At 41.7% G+C, this 9,133-nt stretch overlaps 1 non-coding gene across 1 annotated transcript; it reads left to right on the forward strand.

The window, feature by feature from the left end:
• The first annotated feature begins 8,190 nt into the window (after positions 1 to 8,190).
• TRNAT-AGU (transfer RNA threonine (anticodon AGU)) lies at positions 8,191 to 8,264 on the forward strand. Its single transcript has one exon. It is a non-coding gene; the product is annotated as a tRNA-Thr (tRNA).
• Positions 8,265 to 9,133: the final 869 nt, after the last annotated feature.

A 9,133-nucleotide genomic window follows, 5' to 3' on the forward strand; every position in this document is an offset into this window, starting at 1 on the left:
CTAACACCCTAACATGTACCCCGAGTCTAAACACCTCTAATCTGTCCCCCCCTACACCGCCGCAACTAAATAAAATGATTAACCCCTAAACCGCCGCTCACGGAGCCCACCGCAAGCTACTCTATACATATTAACCCCTAAACCGCCGCTCCCGGAGCCCACCGCCACCTACATGATACCTAGTAACCCCTTATCCTGCCCCCCCTATACCGCCGCCCTCTATAATAAAGTTATTAACCCCTATCCTGCCGATCCCGCACCTCGCCGCAAATAAATAAATAGTTTAACCCCTAAACCGCCGCTCCCTGACCCTGCCGCAACCTATATTAAATTTATTAACCCCTAATCTGCCCCCCCTACACCGTCGCCACCTATAATACATTTATTAACCCCTATCCTGCCCCCCACTACACCGCCGCCACTGTAATAAATTTATTAACCCCTAAACCTAAGTCTAACACTAACCCTAACACCCCCTAACTTAAATATTAATTAAATAAATCTAAATAATATTTCTATTATTAACTAAATTAATCCTATTTAAAACTAAATACTTACCTTTAAAATAAACCCTAATATAGCTACAATATAAATAATAATTATATTGTAGCTATCTTAGGATTTATTTTTATTTTACAGGTAACTTTGTATTTATTTTAGCTAGTTAGAATAGTTATTAAATAGTTATTAACTATTTAATAACTACCTAGCTAAAAGAAATACAAAATTACCTGTAAAATAAATCCTAACCTAAGTTACAATTAAACCTAACACTACACTATCATTAAATAAATTAAATAAATTAACTACAAATAACTACAATTAAATACAATTACATAAACTAACTAAAGTACAAAAAATAAAAAAAGCTAAGTTACAAACATTTAAAAAAATATTACAACAATTTTAAGCTACTTACACCTAATCTAAGCCCCCTAATAAAATAACAAACCCCCCCAAAATAAAAAAATGCCCTACCCTATTCTACATTAAAAAAGTTCAAAGCTCTTTTACCTTACCAGCCCTTAAAAGGGCCTTTTGTGGGGGCATGCCCCAAAGAATTCAGCTCTTTTGCCTGTAAAAGAAAAATACACCCCCCCCCAACATTAAAACCCACCACCCACATACCCCTAATCTAACCCAAACTCCCCTTAAAATAACCTAACACTAATCCCCTGAAGATCATCCTACCTTTAGTCGTCTTCACTCAGCCGAGCCACCGATGGAACTGAAGAGGATATCCGGACCGGCAGAAGTGATCATCCAAGGGGCGCTGAAGAAATCTTCCATCCGATGAAGTGATCCTCCAAGCGGCGCTGAAGAAATCTTCCATCCGGGTGATGTCATCTTCCAAGAGGCGCTGAAGAAGACTTCTATCCGGGCGAGGTCATCTTCGAAGCCGGGTCTTGAATCTTCATCCCGCCGACGCGGAACATCCTTCTTTCCCGACGGACTAACGACGAATGAAGGCTCCTTTAAGGGACGTCATCCAAGATGGCGTCCCTTCAATTCCGATTGGCTGATAGGATTCTATCAGCCAATCGGAATTAAGGTAGGAAAAATCTGATTGGCTGATTGAATCAGCCAATCAGATTCAAGTTCAATCCGATTGGCTGATCCAATCAGCCAATCAGATTGAGCTCGCATTCTATTGGCTGATCGGAACAGCCAATAGAATGCAAGCTCAATCTGATTGGCTGACTGGATCAGCCAATCGGATTGAACTTGAATCTGATTGGCTGATTCAATCAGCCAATCAGATTTTTCCTACCTTAATTCCTATCCTATCAGCCAATCGGAATTGAAGGGACGCCATCTTGGATGACGTCCCTTAAAGGAGCCTTCATTCGTCGGTAGTCCGTCGGGAAAGAAGGATGTTCCGCGTCGGCGGGATGAAGATTCAAGACCCGGCTTCGAAGATGACCTCGCCCGGATAGAAGACTTCTTCAGCGCCTCTTGGAAGATGACATCGCTCGGATGGAAGATTTCTTCAGCGCCGCTTGGAGGATCACTTCATCGGGTGGAAGATTTCTTCAGCGCCCCTTAGATGATCACTTCTGCCGGTCCGGATGTCCTCTTCAGTTCCATCGGTGGCTCGGTGAAGACGACTAAAGGTAGGATGATCTTCGGCGGATTAGTGTTAGGTTATTTTAAGGGGGGTTTGGGTTAGATTAGGGGTATGTGGGTGGTGGGTTTTAATGTTGGGGGGGTTGTATTTTTCTTTTACAGGCAAAAGAGCTGAATTCTTTGGGGCATGCGCCCACAAAAGGCCCTTTTAAGGGCTGGTAAGGTAAAAGAGCTTTGAACTTTTTTAATGTAGAATAGGGTAGGGCATTTTTTTATTTTGGGGGGGTTTGTTATTTTATTAGGGGGCTTAGATTAGGTGTAAGTAGCTTAAAATTGTTGTAATATTTTTTTAAATGTTTGTAACTTAGCTTTTTTTATTTTTTGTACTTTAGTTAGTTTATATAATTGTATTTAATTGTAGTTATTTGTAGTTAATTTATTTAATTTATTTAATGATAGTGTAGTGTTAGGTTTAATTGTAACTTAGGTTAGGATTTATTTTACAGGTAATTTTGTATTTCTTTTAGCTAGGTAGTTATTAAATAGTTAATAACTATTTAATAACTATTCTAACTAGCTAAAATAAATACAAATTTACCTGTTAAATAAATATAAATCCTAAGATAGCTACAATATAATTATTAATTATATTGTAGCTATCTTAGGGTTTATTTTATAGGTATTTAGTTTTAAATAGGAATAATTTATTACAGGGAGCGGCGGTTTAGGGGTTAAACTATTTATTTATTTGCGTCAAGGTGCGGGATCAGCAGGATCGGGGTTAATAACTTTATTATAGAGGGCGACGGTATAGGGGGGCAGGATAGGGGTTACTAGGTATAATGTAGGTGGCAGCGGTGTCCAGGAGCGGCGGTTTAGGGGTTAATACATTTATAAGACTTGCGGCAGGGTCTAGGAGCGGCGGTTTAGGAGTTAGTAACTTTATTTAGTTGCGGGGGGCTCCGGGGGCGCCGGTATAGGGGGTAGAACAGTGTAGTTCAGTGTGAGTGCTTAGTGACAGGCTAGCAAGAAAGCTGTCAAACAGCCGAAGAGCAGCGAGATCGGATGAGTGATAACTCTCACAGTCCGCTGCTCATCGCCCCGCAGCTTTTTGACAGCTTTACTTGATAACTTAGGCAAATTTTTTCAGGTCCGCGGCGGCGATGGTAGGCGAACTTAGGCGGGCGTATTGGGCCGGCGAAGGCAGGAAAGTTGACACGTTGATAACTACCCCCCAATGTGTGCACAAATATTAGCCTTCACTACAGGAGGTGTGCACAAGTATTAACCATCACTACAGATAGTGTGCACAAGTATTAGCCATCGCTACAGGAAGTGTGCACAAGTATTACCCATCACTACAGATAGTGTGCACAAGTATTAGACATCACTACAGATAGTGTGCACAAGTATTAGCCATCACTACAGATAGTGTGCACAAGTATTAGCCATTACTACAGATAGTGTGCACAAGAATTAGCCATTACTACAGATAGTGTGCACAAGTATTAGCCATCACTACAGATATTGTGCACATGTATTATTCATCACTACAGGAGGTGTGCACAAGTATTAGCCATCACTACAGATAGTGTGCACAAGTATTAGCCATTACTACAGATAGTGTGCACAAGTATTAGCCATCACTACAGATATTGTGCACATGTATTATTCATCACTACAGGAGGTGTGCACAAGTATTACCCATCACTACAGATAGTGTGCACAAGTATTAGACATCACTACAGATAGTGTGCACAAGTATTAGCCATCACTACAGATAGTGTGCACAAGTATTAGCCATTACTACAGATAGTGTGCACAAGAATTAGCCATTACTACAGATAGTGTGCACAAGTATTAGCCATCACTACAGATATTGTGCACATGTATTATTCATCACTACAGGAGGTGTGCACAAGTATTAGCCATCACTACAGATAGTGTGCACAAGTATTAGCCATTACTACAGATAGTGTGCACAAGTATTAGCCATCACTACAGATATTGTGCACATGTATTATTCATCACTACAGGAGGTGTGCACAAGTATTACCCATCACTACAGATAGTGTGCACAAGTATTAGTCATCACTACAGATAGTGTGCACAAGTATTAGACATCACTACAGATAGTGTGCACAAGTATTAGCCATCACTACAGATAGTGTGCACAAGTATTAGCCATTACTACAGATAGTGTGCACAAGTATTAGCCATCACTACAGATATTGTGCACATGTATTATTCATCACTACAGGAGGTGTGCACAAGTATTACCCATCACTACAGGAGGTTTGCACAAGTATTAACAATCACTACAGGTGGTGTGCACAAGTATTAGCCATCACTACAGGTGGTGTGCACAAGTATTAGTCATCACTACAGATAGTGTGCACAAGTATTAGCCATCACTACAGGAGGTGTGCACAAGTATTAGCCATCACTACAGGAGGTTTGCACAAGTATTAGACATCAATACAGATAGTGTGCACAAGTATTAGCCATCACTACAGGTGGTGTGCACAAGTATTAGTCATCACTACAGATAGTGTGCACAAGTATTAGCCATCACTACAGGAGGTGTGCACAAGTATTAGCCATCACTACAGGAGGTGTGCACAAGTATTAGCCATCACTACAGGAGGTTTGCACAAGTATTAGCCATCACTACAGTTAGTGTGCACAAGTATTAGCCATCACTACAGATAATGTGCACAAGTATTAGCCATCACTACAGATAGTGTGCACAAGTATTGGCCATCACTACACGAGGTGTGCACAAGTATTAGCCATCACTACAGTTAGTGTGCACAAGTATTAGCCATCACTACAGATAGTGTGCAAAAGTATTAGCCATCACTACAGATAGTGTGCACAAGTATTGGCCATCACTACAGGAGGGGTGCACAAGTATTAGCCATCACTACAGATAGTGTGCACAAGTATTAGACATCACTACAGATAGTGTGCACAAGTATTAGCCCTCACTACAGATAGTGTGCACAAGTATTAGCCATCACTACAGTTAGTGTGCACAAGTATTAGCCATCACTACAGATAGTGTGCACAAGTATTAGCCATCACTACAGATAGTGTGCACAAGTATTGGCCATCACTACAGGAGGTGTGCACAAGTATTAGCCCTCACTACAGATAGTGTGCACAAGTATTAGCCATCACTACAGATAGTGTGCACAAGTATTAGCCATCGCTACAGATATTGTGCACATGTATTATTCATCACTATAGGAGGTGTGCACAAGTATTACCCATCACTACAGGAGGTGTGCACAAGTATTAAAAATCACTACAGGAGGTGTGCACAAGTATTAGCCATCACTACAGGTGGTGTGCACAAGTATTAGTCATCACTACAGATAGTGTGCACAAGTATTAGCCATCACTACAGGAGGTGTGCACAAGTATTAGTCATCACTACAGATAGTGTGCACAAGTATTAGCCATCACTACAGGAGGTTTGCACAAGTATTAGACATCAATACAGATAGTGTGCACAAGTATTAGCCATCACTACAGGTGGTGTGCACAAGTATTAGTCATCACTACAGATAGTGTGCACAAGTATTAGCCATCACTACAGGAGGTGTGCACAAGTATTAGCCATCACTACAGGAGGTGTGCACAAGTATTAGCCATCACTACAGGAGGTTTGCACAAGTATTAGCCATCACTACAGTTAGTGTGCACAAGTATTAGCCATCACTACAGATAGTGTGCACAAGTATTAGCCATCACTACAGATAGTGTGCACAAGTATTGGCCATCACTACACGAGGCGTGCACAAGTATTAGCCATCACTACAGTTAGTGTGCACAAGTATTAGCCATCACTACAGATAGTGTGCACAAGTATTAGCCATCACTACAGATAGTGTGCACAAGTATTGGCCATCACTACAGACAGTGTGCACAAGTATTAGACATCACTACAGATAGTGTGCACAAGTATTAGCCCTCACTACAGATAGTGTGCACAAGTATTAGCCATCACTACAGTTAGTGTGCACAAGTATTAGCCATCACTACAGATAGTGTGCACAAGTATTAGCCATCACTACAGATAGTGTGCACAAGTATTGGCCATCACTACAGGAGGTGTGCACAAGTATTAGCCATCACTACAGATAGTGTGCACAAGTATTAGACATCACTACAGATAGTGTGCACAAGTATTAGCCCTCACTACAGATAGTGTGCACAAGTATTAGCCATCACTACAGATAGTGTGCACAAGTATTAGCCATCGCTACAGATATTGTGCACATGTATTATTCATCACTATAGGAGGTGTGCACAAGTATTACCCATCACTACAGGAGGTGTGCACAAGTATTAAAAATCACTACAGGAGGTGTGCACAAGTATTAGCCATCACTACAGGTGGTGTGCACAAGTATTAGTCATCACTACAGATAGTGTGCACAAGTATTAGCCATCACTACAGGAGGTGTGCACAAGTATTAGCCATCACTACAGGAGGTTTCCACAAGTATTAGCCATCACTACAGATAGTGTGCACAAGTATTAGCCATCACTACAGATAGTGTGCACAAGTATTGGCCATCACTACACAAGGTGTGCACAAGTATTAGCCATCACTACAGTTAGTGTGCACAAGTATTAGCCATCACTACAGTTAGTGTGCACAAGTATTAGCCATCACGACAGATAGTGTGCACAAATATTAACCATCACTACATATAGTGTGCACAAGTATTGACCATTACTACACGAGGTGTGCACAAGTATTAGCCATCACTACAGTTAGTGTGCACAAGTATTAGCCATCACTACAGTTAGTGTGCACAAGTATTAGCCATCACTACAGGTAGTGTGCACAAGTATAAGCCATCACTACAGGAGATGTGCACATGTATAGCAATCACTACAAGAGGTGTGCACAAGTGTTAGCCATCACTACAGGAGGTTTCCACAAGTATTAGCCATCACTACAGATAGTGTGCACAAGTATTAGCCATCACTACAGATAGTGTGCACAAGTATTAGCCATCACTACAGGAGGTTTCCACAAGTATTAGCCATCACTACAGATAGTGTGCACAAGTATTAGCCATCACTACAGATAGTGTGCACAAGTATTGGCCATCACTACACAAGGTGTGCACAAGTATTAGCCATCACTACAGTTAGTGTGCACAAGTATTAGCCATCACTACAGTTAGTGTGCACAAGTATTAGCCATCACGACAGATAGTGTGCACAAATATTAACCATCACTACATATAGTGTGCACAAGTATTGACCATTACTACACGAGGTGTGCACAAGTATTAGCCATCACTACAGTTAGTGTGCACAAGTATTAGCCATCACTACAGTTAGTGTGCACAAGTATTAGCCATCACTACAGTTAGTGTGCACAAGTATTAGCCATCACTACAGATAGTGTGCACAAGTATAAGCCATCACTACAGGAGATGTGCACATGTATAGCAATCACTACAAGAGGTGTGCACAAGTGTTAGCCATCACTACACGAGGTGTGCAAAAGTATTAGCCATCACTACAGATAGTGTGCACAAGTATTAGCCATCACTTCAGGAGGTGTGCACAGGTATTAGCCATTACTACAGGAGGTGTGCACAAGTATTAGCCATCACTACACGAGGTGTACACAAGTATTAGCCATCACTACAGGAGGTGTGCACAAGTATTAGCCATCACTTCAGGAGGTGTGCACAAGTATTAGCCATCACTACAGGAGGTGTGCACAAGTATTAGCCATCACTTCAGGAGGTGTGCACAAGTATTAGCCATCACTACAGGAGGTGTGCACAAGTATTAGCCATCACTTCAGGAGGTGTGCACAAGTATAAGCCATCACTACAGGAGGTGTGCACAAGTATAAGCCATCACTACAGGAGGTGTGCACATGTATAGCCATCACTACAGGAGATGTGCACAAGTATAAGCCATCACTACAGGAGATGTGCACATGTATAGCCATCACTACAGGAGGTGTGCACATGTATAGCCATCACTAAAAGAGGTGTGCACAAGTATTAACAATCACTACAGAAAGTGTGCATATGGCTATACACATGTCAGTCACATGTGAGACAACCAATAGCTGTGCAGGGCGCTGTGGCTTAGTTGGTTAAAGCGCCTGTCTAGTAAACAGGAGATCCTGAGTTCGAATCTCAGCAGTGCCTGCAGCTTTTTAATGCATATTAACTTGTCACACAATCACTAACTGCCCAGCAGGGTCACTCTCAGTCTGTCTCACACTATGGGCTAGATTACGAGTCTTGCGTAAGCCTTAAAAACAGCGTTGAGAGGTCCGAACGCTGCTTTTTAACACCTGCTGGTATTACGAGTCTGACAGGTACAGGTGTACCGCTCACTTTTATTCCACGACTCAAGCTTACCACAAATCCCCTTACGTCAATTGCGTATCCTAGCTTTTCAATGGGACTTGCATAACACCGGTATTACGAGTCTTGGAAGAAGTGAGCGGTACATCCTCTCCTGTCAAGACTCCTACCACATTTAAAAGTTAGTAGGTAAACTCTTAACTAAAGTGCTAAAAAGTACACTAACACCCATAAACTACCTATTAACCCCTAAACCGAGCCCCCCCCCCACATCACAAACACTTAAATAAAGTTTTTAACCCCTAATCTGCCGACCGGACATCACCACCATTTTAATAAATATATTAACCCCTAAACTGCCGCACTCCTCGCAAACACTAGTTAAATATTATTAACCCCTAATCTGCCGTCCCTAACATCGCCGACACCTACCTACATTTATTAACCCCTAATCTGCCGTCCCTAACATCGCCGACACCTACCTACATTTATTAACCCCTAAACCGCCGCACTCCCGCCTCGCAAACACTAGTTAAATTTTATTAACCCCCTAATCTGCGGTCCTTAACATCGCCGACACCTACCTACATTTATTAACCCCTAATCTGCCACCCCCAACGTCGCCGCTACTATATTAAATTTATTAACCCCTAAACCTAAGTCTAACCCCCCCCAACTTAAATATAATTTAAATAAAACGAAATAAA

This window comes from Bombina bombina, chromosome 6 (assembly GCF_027579735.1).
Source record: "Bombina bombina isolate aBomBom1 chromosome 6, aBomBom1.pri, whole genome shotgun sequence".
In the NCBI taxonomy this organism is placed as follows: Eukaryota; Metazoa; Chordata; class Amphibia; order Anura; family Bombinatoridae; genus Bombina; species Bombina bombina.